Raw genomic sequence first — 6,524 nt, forward strand, 5'->3', positions numbered from 1 at the left:
ACAATGAGGTCCTTGTGTCCTCATCTGGTGTCCTCTAAAGAATCCTTATTAGAGCGTGTTTGTGCTAGAACTCATCGTTTTGAATGGAAACCACATAATGTCTGGGGTTAAAACTAGTAAAGCGCACTTGATCTTTTTCATTCAGCTCAGATTTAGTCATCCGTCCTGTGAGTAAGGGTGGATAAAGGGCACTGCATGGGCGGACTTAATGTCAATGGGTGACAGCTTATTTTCCCATGAGAAGCAGCAGCAGAGATTGCATGCATTGAAGTCAAAGGAGAGTCTCGATCCAGAGGGATGATTGTTAATGCACGCATATGCAGACGGATTATGGTGTCAGCTTAATGATGTTTTCTGTTATACTGGATTTCATTTCAAACACTTTATCATTTAAGCTTTGTCCACAGCATTTGAGGCGTAATGTTGGTTAGCACACACAAAAATCAAAACAAAAAAAACAACAACATTTAAATAACAAATAATAATAATGATGAAAAAAATTAAAACAAGTATTAATGATGAATTTTTTAAAGAAATGTAAAGATTTTTATCAAAAATGATACCTTCAAAATATATGGTTTTGTGATTTATTTTTTGTTTGTTTGTTTAGTGTTTTATTTTACTTTATTACTTTATTAGTTTATGGTTTATTTTATTAGTTTAGTTTTTATTTGATATAACTGTACACAGCAAAGGTTAGTAGCAGTTTCTTTACAGTAAAGCCATGCTAACACTCATATTGTTCATGGCTTGTGGCTATACTTTTGAATAAGTGAGTATTTGAACATGTAGTAATGAACATTCAGCATAATCTGCCAAAAATTTGTCCTCAGTATTTTGTCTTGTTTTCCAGTAGAAATATAAACATTCTTAAACCAAGATACATTTACTGGAGGAGCAAAATGACTTAAAATAATAAGTTTTGTATGCTGAAAATGTATCAAATTTAAGTGAGATTATGCTTTAAACAAGAACAAATATCTGCCAAAGGTCAGAAAAAATAAACTTAATTTAAAGGGAAAACAAGATTATTTTTCTTACCTCAATGGCAGATATTTTTTTCTTGTTTTAAGCATAAACTCACTTAATATAGATATTTTTCAGCATACAAGACAAGTCGTTTTGCTTGATTTAAGAATGTTTATATATGGAAAACAAGGCAGAATCACTGAGGCAGAAGAAAATATTTTTTGAATAGCTTTGAATATTCCTTTTCTCTGTTAACATTTTAGACATAAATGGAAAAATGATTGAAATAGCTATAAAATATGAATAGCAGCTCAACTAATTTGCTCTTGGAAGAATTCGATGAGAAATGTTTGAGGTCGTATTGAGATCTCTGTATGTTTTATTGCTGACTGAAATCTTTACACATTCGAGCACAGTTTGAGACAAAGATGAGACAAGCAATAGAGTCTTTTTACCCAAAGAAGCAAAAGTCTCCACTGATCTAGGAGGAAATATTAAAACCTTCCATTGCATTCCTCCCATTCCCCTAAGTCATCGTTAGTTCCTCACATGTTCTCATGCGTTTCAATGCATTTAAGCATTTTCCCATGTTGGCCGCAGTCTTATACAGCTGCGGTTTTCTTTTATATCTGTCTTTAGACATATCCTGACCTACTCCTCCACTCCCACCATTCCCAAAAGACTGTCCAGCTGCCCTTTTCTCCATAGAAACACAAGCATACACAATCACACACAAAAGTCTCTTTCTACGCGCGCGTAAGAAGGCCAGACGGGCCTTGTGGCTAGGTACATGCTTTGGCGTTGGAGGCCTGTGGTTGTTTCGAGAGCATGTTTGTGTGCTGCGAATGATCTTTTTGAGTTTGTTTACCTTATCTAACTGAGCGGATGTCAAGAGGGTGTATTCGGTTTATATTGCCTTTGATTGGACGCCAAATTCCCCAAGAATCTCCCTGTTCTGTGAGGCCTGTCTCGACAGATTCGGCTGCGGATGTACTGAAAACACACACTTAATGTAGAACAATGCTCGCTAAGACAGATCTTTATAAGTGTCTTTGCTCTGTTATCTCTCAACAGATGTGGGGAGCTCTTGATGACAGTAAACCCACTGCACTTTTAGCTTTGAACAAACAGCTTTAGCACCTTTCCTCTGTCTGTCTGTGCGTTTGAACTCTTGGTTAAACGAGTCTCTCGTCGGGCTGATAGGAATGAGATGGAGAAGATGAGGAGCAGTGAATCATTAAACCACAGTCTGTCTATCTAAACTGCTGTATTTGAATATCTGAGAAAAGAAAAGAATCTCAGTTAACTAACATAAGCTCAACTAAACACTAAGCTACTGTAAACAAACAATGCCAAATGGAGCTAATAAGATAAGATGCTACAGATAATTATAGAGATGCATGACAACTAACTAGACGGTTTCACTTTATTTTGATGGTCCCTTTAACACATTCTTTTGACTATACGTAACGTTGCACTTTAATGTCTGCTAACTCTCATGTTAGTAGAGTATTAGTAGACTGGTAGGGTTAGGGGGAGATTAAGTTGACATGTAGTTGTAAATTTACTTATAGTCAGGAGAATGTCTGTTGGGGGACCATCACAATAAAGAGTAGCAGATATTCAGCAGACAGTACTAATACTCTAATGACAGTTAGTTGATATATAGTTGCAAAGTTACTTATAGTCAACAGCACGTTCAAAAGGGACAATCAAAATAAAGTGTTACCAACTAGACATTGGACAACAAACCAGAAATGGTTTAATTATTATTTACTATTAGCCTACTATTTTACTATGTATACTATTTATTTATTTTTTTAACGTCATAAAACAATGCGCTTGTATTTATGTATAATTTGTTCGGTTTAACATTAAAACAATATAAATATTTGATGTTAATTAAAAATAATAATTATTGTTATTATTTAAAAGTAATATAATATATTTTGCAATATTTACAATTTTATAATATATTTAATAATAATAACAATAATGTGTCAATCATTATTATTATTATTATGTAATAGTGGTAAAATAATATTAAAGTAATAATAATTTATTATAATATAAAGTATAATAATAATAATAATTGTTTTTAAATATATTTAATATATAATAATTAAAAATATTGCATTGTAAAATTAAATATGTCATTATATTTGTATTATTAAATAATAATTATTATCATTCAAATGTAATAAAATATAATATATTTAATAGATGGTAATAATATTTATCATAATAATAATGTATTATTATTATTTAATTGTGGTGTAATAATATAAACAAATTACATTTTGTATTGTTATATTAAAATATTAAAATGATAAAATAGTAATTTAGTATTGTGATGCAGAGTCAGAGACAGTCGGATCCATTTGCAGTGGTTTATTCAGGATAGTCAAACAGGCAGAAATCAGAAAACAGCATAGCAGGCAGTCCAAGAGCATAAACGATACCAGGCAGAGATCAGGGCAGGCGGCAATATCCAAAATCCAAACGATAACAGGCAAAGGTCAAGGCAGGCAGCAGACAAGGAGACGGGAGTCGATAAACAGTCACAGGTCAATACACGGGGAATCGGAAGACAGTAGATAAACGCTTTGGTAATGTTAGCCGGGGCAGAACAAGACTTTACAAAGTGTGTGAGTCAGAAGGCAGTTTATATGGAGGAGAGAAGTGGGAACACCTGTGCAGATAATTAGACCTAGGTACGGGGCTTATGGGAAATGCAGTTCAATACTCTGGTGAAGGTGTTCTAGGATGAGCGGAGAGAGCCACAGAGGTGCGATCTATGACAAGTATAATATCAAGTGTAATAATGAGTAATTATTATTATTGTTAATATTATTATTATTTAAAAGTAATATCATATATTTAATAGATGATAATAATATTGTATTGTGATACATTTTTTAAAAATGCTGGGTTGTTTTAACCCAATTTTGGGTCAAATATGGACAAACCCAGCATTTTTATCCCAATGTTGGAGTTTGTCCATATTTGACCCAAATTTTATTAAAACAACAGCATTTTCAGAGTGTATGAAATATATAATTACAACAAAAATAAGTATTATTGTTATTATTACTATTATTATTATGTAATTTATTCAAATTAACATCTATATTTTGTCCACGGCTTATGTTTTTAATTAAGGGAGCTTTGTGAATCTCTCTATGTGGATTTTCTGTTTCTGTGGGTTATGAATGCTAGAACTGTTCTGCCACAGATGGTTTTACATTAAAGGGAAATGGAAAAAATGACTTGTTGTGCTCTGTATCTCTCTCAGGCAGGTTGCATACTTCTCAAGTTGAAATGGAAAAAGAAGTACAAATAAAGACGCCTGTAACACACACTGATGTATAAACAGGAAGTTTTGACCTCATACACAAAGGTAAGATTCTTCACTGGCATTTGTTTACATGAATGAAGGAGCAGGGTTTGTATTACTGTATACCGTTGACGGCTAGTTCTTCCTTTCCCTTCTCCTTCTTCGAGCCTTGACCTCATAACCTCTGTAAAGAGACGGTACCAGGCAGAGAGAGAGAAAGAGACAGGAGAGAAATACAGACATGACATAGATGTGCACAAATGCACACACACTCTCTTGTTACGAATGTCAGTTGTGTTGTGTAAAGAATATGAATAGTCATGAGTCTGTGTGGACTTGTGAAGCTGTAAAGACATGTTCATATATAGCCCTTGCTCCTACAGAGATTGTTAATCACATGCTAGATATGTTTTTTTGGTTTTGGGAAAATTATGTAATCATGCATTTCATAAACCGTTCTCTTGGATCATCCCAAGTATGGGCTTTTAGTGGAAATAGCAACAAGACAGCAGCTCAGACATCAAGATCATAATGCAAAGGATAAGAATCAGAATGAATCTAAAAATACCAGTAGGTGTCAAAAAGTGAACTATTGCTTGCAATGCGAATTATGTAACTCTGACAAATTGCTATAATCAATCAAAGACTGATCAAATTATATATTCAGGGATGATTATGCCATTTTATAGCTACATACACATACACTATCAGTCAAAACTTTTGGATCGGTAAGATTTTTAATGTTTTTGAAAGAAGTCTCTTCTGCTCACCAATGCTGCATTTATTTGATTAAAATACAGTAAATACGGTAATATTGTGAAATACAATTACAGTTTAAAACAGCTTACATGTGAATATATAGTCAAGTAATTTATTCATGTGATCAAAGCTGAATTTTCAGCATCATTACTCCAGTCTTCAGTGTCACATGATCCTTCAGAAATCATTCTTATATGCGGATTTGATGCTCAAGAAAAATGTATCATCAATGTTGAAATAGAAAGTTCAAAAGAACAGCATTTATCTGAAATAGAACGATTATTATCAACATTGATAATAATAATGAATGTTTTTGAGCATCAAATCCGCATGATTTCTGAAGGATCATGTGACACTGAAGATGCTGAAAATTCAGTTTTGATCTCAGGAATAAATTAGAAAAATAGAAAATTATATTTAACAATAACAATTATACCTTTCTTTTTATTGTAATCAAATAAATGCAGCCTTGGTGAATATAAGAGACTTTCTTTAAAAACATTAAAAATCTTACTGATCCAAAACTTTGGAGAGGTGTACAGTATATAGCCTACAACAAATATACATGTCCAACAGCTGTAGTGTTCAATTCTGGGCTTTAATCACCGATGCAGGATACAATCAAGGAAAAAGAATACAAAACACACCTTTTTATGCATTACAATAACCAAACTCACAAATACATACAGTGAAGTTGTGTGTGTCTGTAAGGTTGTTTAAACTCTAGGATACAACATAACTTATATGAATGCAGTCTTATATGGACCTCTGGTGATCTCTGCTGGCCGCAAATGGCACTTTATTTCTGAAGGGCATATGTTTATGTATTTACTGTCAATCCTGGGGACCCACACAGCTCTGCACAGTTTGTATGTTATTGTCTCCCTCATTTAACACTTGATTCAGATCATCAGCTCGTTAGGAAAGCACACACTGGGTCTGTCAGATAAAGAAGACAAAATGTGCAGATCCTACAAAGAGAAGGGCTGATTGATTACATTTATGAGAAACAACATCAACAATTAAAAACATACATCTTCCTCAAAACATAAAATCATGTTTAAATTATATATTCTCAGAAGACGAAGTCAGCTTATGGATATTCATTAATTAATAAGGTTATGCCGTCTTTACTTTCTAACCTCCCTAGACAGAGCGTCAAGTCACGAAACCCAATTCATATATTCGACAATATCTAACGTTATAGCCAGCGGAAATACTTTTTTCATTCAATCCCAAGACAGTTTATAGATACACAAATAGCTTAAATTTGTCAGGCAAAACGTCGACATTAATAGCATTAATTATTAATTGCCATCATCAGAACGTTTCAAATAAATCTACAATCGTCATGGGGCAATTTTGAGTTTTAATCAGTGGTCTATGTAAATGATTTTATATGATTTATAGATCAGTGTTTTTTAATCCAGTCATTCCGATAGCATTCCGATACTCCTCT

This window comes from Siphateles boraxobius, unplaced genomic scaffold (genome assembly GCF_051911475.1).
Source record: "Siphateles boraxobius isolate OS27281-9 unplaced genomic scaffold, OSU_SipBor_1 77, whole genome shotgun sequence".
Taxonomy (NCBI): domain Eukaryota; kingdom Metazoa; phylum Chordata; class Actinopteri; order Cypriniformes; family Leuciscidae; genus Siphateles; species Siphateles boraxobius.